Source organism: Arachis ipaensis, chromosome B9, assembly GCF_059453495.1.
Source record: "Arachis ipaensis isolate K30076 ecotype BB chromosome B9, ASM5945349v1, whole genome shotgun sequence".
In the NCBI taxonomy this organism is placed as follows: domain Eukaryota; kingdom Viridiplantae; phylum Streptophyta; class Magnoliopsida; order Fabales; family Fabaceae; genus Arachis; species Arachis ipaensis.
The window spans coordinates 34,428,275-34,436,186 of NC_142444.1; the positions used below are offsets into that span (position 1 = coordinate 34,428,275).

At 36.0% G+C, this 7,912-nt stretch overlaps 1 non-coding gene across 1 annotated transcript; it reads right to left on the reverse strand.

The window, feature by feature from the left end:
• Positions 1 to 6,733: 6,733 nt before the first annotated feature.
• On the reverse strand, positions 6,734 to 6,841 carry LOC148544257 (small nucleolar RNA R71). Its single transcript, XR_015902023.1, has one exon. It is a non-coding gene; the product is annotated as a small nucleolar RNA R71 (small nucleolar RNA).
• Between the last annotated feature and the right edge of the window lie 1,071 nt (positions 6,842 to 7,912).

Consider the following 7,912-nt stretch of genomic DNA (forward strand, 5'->3'; position numbering starts at 1 on the left):
TGGGACAACTAAGGATGGAACACCAAGAGCACTCCATCATTCTCCATGAGATTAAAGAAGATCAAAGAGCTATGAGGGAGGAGTAACAAAGACAAGGAAGAGACATAGAGGAGCTCAAGAGCACCATTGGTTCTTCAAGAAGAGGAAGACGCCACCCTCACTAAGGTGGACTCGTTCGTTAATCTCCTTGTTCTTATTTTCCTGTTTTTCGGTTTTTGAGCCTTATGTTTTATTTATGTTTGTGTCTTTACTATATGATCATTAGTGTTTAAGTGTCTATGTCTTAAAGCTATGAATGTCCTATGAATCCATCACCTCTCTTAAATGAAAAATGTTTTAATTACAAAAGAACAAGAAGTACATGATTTTGAATTCATCCTTGAAATTAGTTTAATTATTTTGATGTGGTGACACTACTTTTTGTTTTCTGAATGAATGCTTGAACAGTGCATATGTCTTTTGAATTTGTTGTTTATGAATGTTAAATATGTTGGCTCTTGAAAGAATGATGAAAAAGAGAAATGTTATTGATAATCTAAAAAATCATAAAATTGATTCTTGAAGCAAGAAAAAGCAGTGAATACAAAAGCTTGCGAAAAAAAAGAAAAGAAAGAAAAAGAAAAAAAGCAAGCAGAAAAAGCCAAGAGCTCTTTAAACCAAAAGGCAAGGGCAATAAAAAGGATCAAAGACTTTGAGCATCAGTGGATAGGAGGGCCTAAAGGAATAAAATCCTGGCCTAAGCGGCTAAACCAAGCTGTCCCTAACCATGTGCTTGTGGCGTGAAGGTGTCAAGCCAAAAACTTGAGACTGAGCGGTTAAAGTCGAGGTCCAAAGAAAAAACAGAGTGTGCTTAAGAACCCTGGACACCTCTAATTGGGGACTCTAGCAAAGCTGAGTCACAATCTGAAAAGGTTCACCCAGTTATGTGTCTGTGGCATTTATGTATCCGTTGGTAATACTAGAAAACAAAGTGCTTAGGGTCACAGTCAAGACTCATAAAGTAGCTGTGTTCAAGAGTCAACATACTGAACTAGGAGAATCAATAACACTATCTGAATTCTGAGTTCCTATAGATGCCAATCATTCTGAACTTCAAGGGATAAAGTGAGATGCCAAAACTGTTTAGAGGCAAAAAGCTACTAGTCCCGCTCATCTGATTGGAGCTAAGTTTCATTGATATTTTGGAATTTATAGTATATTCTCTTCTTTTTATCCTATTTGATTTTCAGTTGCTTGGGGACAAGCAACAATTTAAGTTTGGTGTTGTGATGAGCGGATAATTTATACGCTTTTTGGCATTATTTTTATATAGTTTTTAGTATGATTTAGTTAGTTTTTAGTATATTTTTATTAGTTTTTAAATAAAAATCACATTTTTAGACTTTACTATGAGTTTGTGTGTTTTTCTGTGATTTCAGGTAATTTCTGGCTGAAATTGAGGGACTTGAGCAAAAATCAGATTCAGAGGCTGAAGAAGGACTGCAGATGCTGTTGGATTCTGACCTCCCTGCACTCAAAGTTGATTTTCTGGAGCTACAAAAGTCCAAATGGCGCGCTCTCAATTGAGTTGGAAAGTAGACATCTAGGGCTTTCCTAAAATATATAATAGTTCATACTTTATCCGAGTTTAGATGACGCAAACTGGTATTCAACGCCAGCTCTCTGCCCTATTCTGGCGTTAAACGCCAGAAACAGGTTGCAAAGCTGAGTTAAACGCCAGAAACAAGTTACAAACTGTCGTTTAACTCCAAGGAAGACCTCTACACGTGAAAGCTTCAATGCTCAGCCCAAACACACACCAAGTGGGCCCCGGAAGTGGATTTCTGCATCATTTACTTATTTCTGTAACCCTAGTAACTAGTTTTGTATAAATAGAACTTTTAACTATTGTGTTAGGAATCTTTTGGATCATTTTTGAGATCATCTTTTGATCATTTTAGATCTCTAGACCTCCATGGGAGGCTGGCCACTTGGACATGTCTACCCTATTTTCACTTATGTATTTTCAACGGTAGAGTTTCTGCACACCATAGATTAAGGTGTGGAGCTCTGCTGTTTCTCATGAATTAATGCAAAGTACTATTGTTTTTCTATTCAATTCAAGCTTATTTCTTCTCTAAGATATTCTTTCGCACACAAGAACATGATGAATGTGATGATTATGTGACGCTCATCATCATTCTCACTTATGAACGCGTGCCTGACAAACACTTCCGTTCTACATGCAAACAAGCTTGAATGCATATCTCTCAGCCTCCTGATCTATGATCAGATTCTTCGTGGTATAGGCTAGAATTATTGGCGGCCATTCTTGAGATCCGGAAAGTCTAAGCCTTGTTTGTGGTATTCCGAGTAGGATCTGGGAAGGGATGGCTGTGACGAGCTTCAAACTCGCGACTGCTGGGCATAGTGACAGATGCAAAAGGATTACTGAATCCTATTCCAGTATGATCGAGAACCGACAAATGATTAGCCGTGCGGTGACAGTGCATTTGGACCATTTTCACTGAGAGGACGGGATGTAGCCATTGACAACGGTGATGCCCAACATACAGCTTGCCATGGAAAGTAGTATGAAGGATTGGATGAAAGCAGTAGGAAAGCGGAGATTCAGAAGGAACTAAGCATCTTCATACGCTTATCTGAAATTCTCATCAATGAATTACATAAGTATCTCTATCTTTATTTTACGTTTTATTTATCTTTTAATTATTAAAACTTTATAACCATTTGAATCCGCCTGACTGAGATTTACAAGGTGACCATAGCTTGCTTCAAGCCGACAATCTCCGTGGGATCGACCCTTACTCACGTAAGGTTTATTACTTGGACGACCCAGTGCACTTGCTGGTTAGTTGTGCGAAGTTGTGACAAAGAACAAAAATTATGAACGTGCGTACTAAGTTTTTGGTGCCGTTACCAAGGAATGAACGATCACGATTTCGTGCATGATGAGCGGATAATTTATACACTTTTTGGCATTATTTTTACATAGTTTTTAGTATGATTCAGTTAGTTTTTAGTATATTTTTATTAGTTTTTAATAAAATTCACATTTCTGGACTTTATTTTGAGTTTGTGTGCTTTTTCTGTGTTTTCAGGTATTTTCTGGCTGAAATTGAGGGACTTGAGCAAAAATCAGATTCAGAGGTTGAAGAAGGACTGCAGATGCTACTGGATTCTGACCTCCCTGCACTCAAAGTAGATTTTCTGGAGCTATAGAACTCCAAATAGCACGCTCTCAATCGTGTTAGAAAGTAGACATCAAGGGCTTTTCAGCAATATATAATAGTCCATCCTTTGCCCGAGTTTAGATGACGCAAATTGGCGTTCAACGCCAGTTCCATGCTGCATTCTGGAGTTAAACGCCAGAAACAGGTTGCAAAGTGGAGTTAAACACCAGAAACAGGTTACAAACTGGCGTTCAACTCCAAGAGAAGCCTCTATACGTGTAAAGCTCAATGCTCAGCCCAAGCACACACCAAGTGGGCCCCGAAAGTGGATTTTTGCATCATTTACTTATTTCTGTAAACCCTAGTAACTAGTTTAGTATAAATAGAACTTTTTACTATTATCTTCAGAATCTTTGGATTGTCTTTTGATCCTCGGATCACGTTTGGGGGCTGGCCATTCGGCCATGCCTGAACCTCCATCACTTATGTATTTTCAACGGTAGAGTTTCTACACACCATAGATTAAGGTGTGGAGCTCTACTGTTCCTCACGAATTAATACAAAGTACTATTGTTTTTCTATTCAATTCAAGCTTATTCCAATTCTAAGATATTCATTTGCACCTCAATATGAATGTGATGATCGTGACAGTCATCATCATTCCCAACTATGAACACGTGCCTGACAACCACTTCCGTTCTACCTTAGATTGAATGAATATCTCTGGGATTCCTTAATCAGAATCTTCGTGGTATAAGTTAGAATCCATGGATGACCATTCTTGAGATCCGGAAGGTCTAAATCTTGTCTGTGGTATTCCGAGTAGGATCTGGGAAAGGATGGTTGCGATGAGCTTCAAACTCGCAAGTGCTGGGCGTAGTGACAGACGCAAAAGGATCAATGGATCCTATTCCAGTATGATCGAGAACCGACAGATAATTAGCCATGCAGTGACAGCGCATTGGACCATTTTCACTGAGAGGACACGATGTAGCCATTGATAACGGTGATGTCTAACATACAGCTTGCCAAAGAAAGGAGTATGAATGATTGGATGAAGATAATAGGAAAGCAGAGGTTCAGGAGGAACGAACACATCTCTATACGCTTATCTGAAATTCTCACCAATGAATTACATAAGTATCACTAACTTTATTTTGTATTTTATTTATCTTTTAATTATTAAATCTCTATAATCAATTGAATCCGCCTGACTGAGATTTACAAGGTGACCATAGCTTGCTTCAAGCCGACATTCTCCGTGGGATCGACCCTTACTCACGAAAGGTTTATTACTTGGACGACCCAGTGCACTTGCTGGTTAGTTGTGCGAAGTTGTGACAAAGAATTAAGCTTATGAACGTGCGTATTGAGTTTTTAGCGCCGTTACCAAGGAATGGAACCATCACGATCCACCATGTTTTTGGCGCCGTTGTCGGGGATTGTTCGAGTTTGGACAACTGACGGTTCATCTTGTTGCTCAGATTAGGTAATCTTATTTTATTTTTAAGCTTTTTACTTTTATTTATTTTTGAAAAAAAATTTATTTTTTTCTTTTTCGTTTTTCCCAAAATAATTTTCGAAAAAACCTAAAAAATTAACAAAATCATAAAATCAAAAATGATTTGATGTTTCTTGTTTGAGTCTAGTGTCTAATTGTAAGTTTGGTGTCAATTGCATGCTTTTAACTTTTCTTAAATTTTCAAAGAACACATGCATTGAGTTTCTTTCTTGTTCTTCATGATCTTCAAGTTGTTCTTGATAAGTCTTCTTGTTTGATCTTTAAAATTTCTTGTTTTGTGTCTTTTCTTATTTTTCATATGCATTCTTGAATTCTTAGTGTCTAAATATTAAAAATTTATAAGTTTGGTGTCTTGCGTGTTTTCTTTTATTAAAAATTTTTCAAAAATACATACTTGATGTTCATCATAATCTTCAAAGTGTTCTTGGTGTTCATCTTTGCATTCAAAGTGTTCTTGCATGTTTCCTTTGTTTTGATCCAAAATTTTTATGTCTTGAGTCTTTTTGATGTTTTTCTCCTTCCTTATTAAAATTCAAAAAAATAAAAAAATATCTTTCCCTTATTCTCTCATAAATTTTCGAAAATTTGAGTTGTCTTTTTCAAAACTTTTTAAAATCTAGTTGTTTCTTATGAGTCAAATCAAATTTTCAATTTAAAAACCTTATCTTTTTCAAATTTTTTCAAAAATCAAATCTTTTTCATTTTTCTTTCATAATTTTCGAAACTTTCAAAATTAATTTTCAAAAATCTTTTTCTTAATTTTAAAATCTCTACTAACAATTAATGTGATTGATTCAAAAATTTTTAAGTTTGTTACTTGCCTAGTAAGAAAGGTTCAATCTTTAAATTTTAAAATCCTATCTTTTTGTTTCTTGTTAGTCAAGTAATCAACTTTAATTTTCAAAATCAAATCTTTTTAAATTTCTTTTTCAAATCTTTTTCAAAATAAATTTCAATTACATCTTTTTCAAAATTAATTTTAAAATATTTTCTAACCTCTTTTCTAACTTCTTATTTTTTCAAAAAAAATTGATTTTCCAATCTTTTTCAATTAACTACTTGACTTTTTGTTTGATTTTAAAAGTTTACTATTTCAATCATATCTTTTTCAAAACTACCTAACTAACTCTCTTTTTCTAATTTTCGAAAATCACTTCCCTCTTTTTCAAAATTTCTTTTTAATTAACTAATTGTTTTAAACTTTAATTTAATGTAATTTCATTTTTCTTTTTAATTTTCGAATTATAACTTTAATTTTAAATTAAAAACAAAAATATTATTCTTTTCTTTTCAATTAATTTCGAAAATTCCATCCCCCTCATCTCTTTCTAATTATTTTATTTATTTACTAACACTTCTCTTCATCTAAAAAAATTCGAACCCTCTCTTCCTCCTGGTGTTCGAATTTCTCTTCTCCTATTCTTTTCTTCTTCTACTCACATAAAGGAATCTCTATACTGTGACATAGAGGATTCTATATTTTCTTTTGTGTTCTCTTCTTTTTCATATGAGCAGGAACAAGGATAAGAACATTCTTGTTGAGGCTGATCCTGAACCTGAAAGAACTCTAAAGAGGAAGCTAAGGGAAGTTAAAGCACAACTCTCTGGAGAAAATCTGACTGAAAATTTCGAAAAAGAAGGAGACATGGCCGAAAATAATAATAATTCAAGGAAGATGCTTGGTGACTTTACTGCACCTAATTCCAATTTACATGGAAGAAGCATCTCAATCCCTACCATTGGAGCAAACAACTTTGAGCTGAAACCTCAATTAGTTTCTCTGATGCAACAGAACTGCAAGTTTTATGGACTTCTATCAGAAGATCTTTTTCAGTTCCTAACTGAATTCTTGCAGATCTGTGATACTGTTAAGACCAATGGGGTTGATCCCGAGGTCTACAGGCTCATGCTTTTCCCGTTTGCTATAAGAGACAGAGCTAGAATATGGTTGGACTCTTAACCTAAGGATAGCCTGAACTCTTGGGATAAGCTGGTCATGGCTTTCTTAGCCAAGTTCTTTCCTCCTCAAAAGCTTAGTAAGCTTAGAGTGGATGTTCAAATCTTCAAACAAAAGGAAGGTGAATTCCTCTATGAAGCTTGGGAAAGATACAAGGAACTGACCAAAAAGTGTCCTTCTGACATGCTTTTAGAATGGACCATCCTGGATATATTCTATGATGGTCTGTCTGAATTATCAAAGATGTCATTGAACCATTGTGCAGGTGGATCCATTCACCTAAAGAAAACGCCTGCAGAAGCTCAAGAACTCATTGACATGGTTGCAAATAACCATTTCATGTACACTTTTGAAAGGAATCCTGTGAGTAATGGGACGCCTCAGAGGAAGGGACTTCTTGAAATTGATACTCTGAATGCCATATTGGCTCAGAATAAAATATTGACTCAGCAAGTCAATATGATCTCTCAAAGTCTGAATGGATTGAAGGAATCATCTAACAGTACTAAAGAGGCATCTTCTGAAGAAGAAGCTTATGATCCTGAGAACCCTGCAATAGCAAAGGTGAATTACATGGGTGAACCCTATGGAAAGACCTATAATCCCTCATGGAGAAATCATCCAAATTTCTCATGGAAGGATCAAAAAAAGCCTCAACAAGGCTTTAATAATGGTGGAAGAAACAAGTTTAGTAATAGCAAGCCTTTTCCATCATCCACTCAGCAACAGACAGAGAATTCTGAGCAGAATCCATCTAGCTTAGCAAATATAGTCTCTGATCTATCTAAGGCCACTGTAAGTTTCATGAATTAAACAAGGTCCTCCATTAGAAATTTGGAGGCACAAGTGGGCCAGCTGAGTAAAAGAGTCACTGAAACTCCTCCTAGTACTCTCCTAAGCAATACAGAAGAAAATCCAAAGAGAGAGTGCAAGGCCATTGATTTAACCATCATGGCCGAACCTACAAGGGAGGGGGAGGACGTGAATCCTAGTGAGGAAAACCTCCTGGGACGTCCAGTGACCAATAAGGAGTATCCCTTTGAGGAACCAAAGGAATCTGAAGCTCATCCAGAGACCATAGAGATTCCATTGAACCTCTTTCTGCCCTTCATGAGCTCTGATGATTATTCTTCCTCTGAAGAGGATGAAGACATTACTGAAGAGCAAGTTGTTAAATACCTTGGTGCAATCATGAAGCTGAATGCCAAATTATTTGGTAATGAAACTTGGGAAGATGAACCTCCCTTGCTCACCAATGAA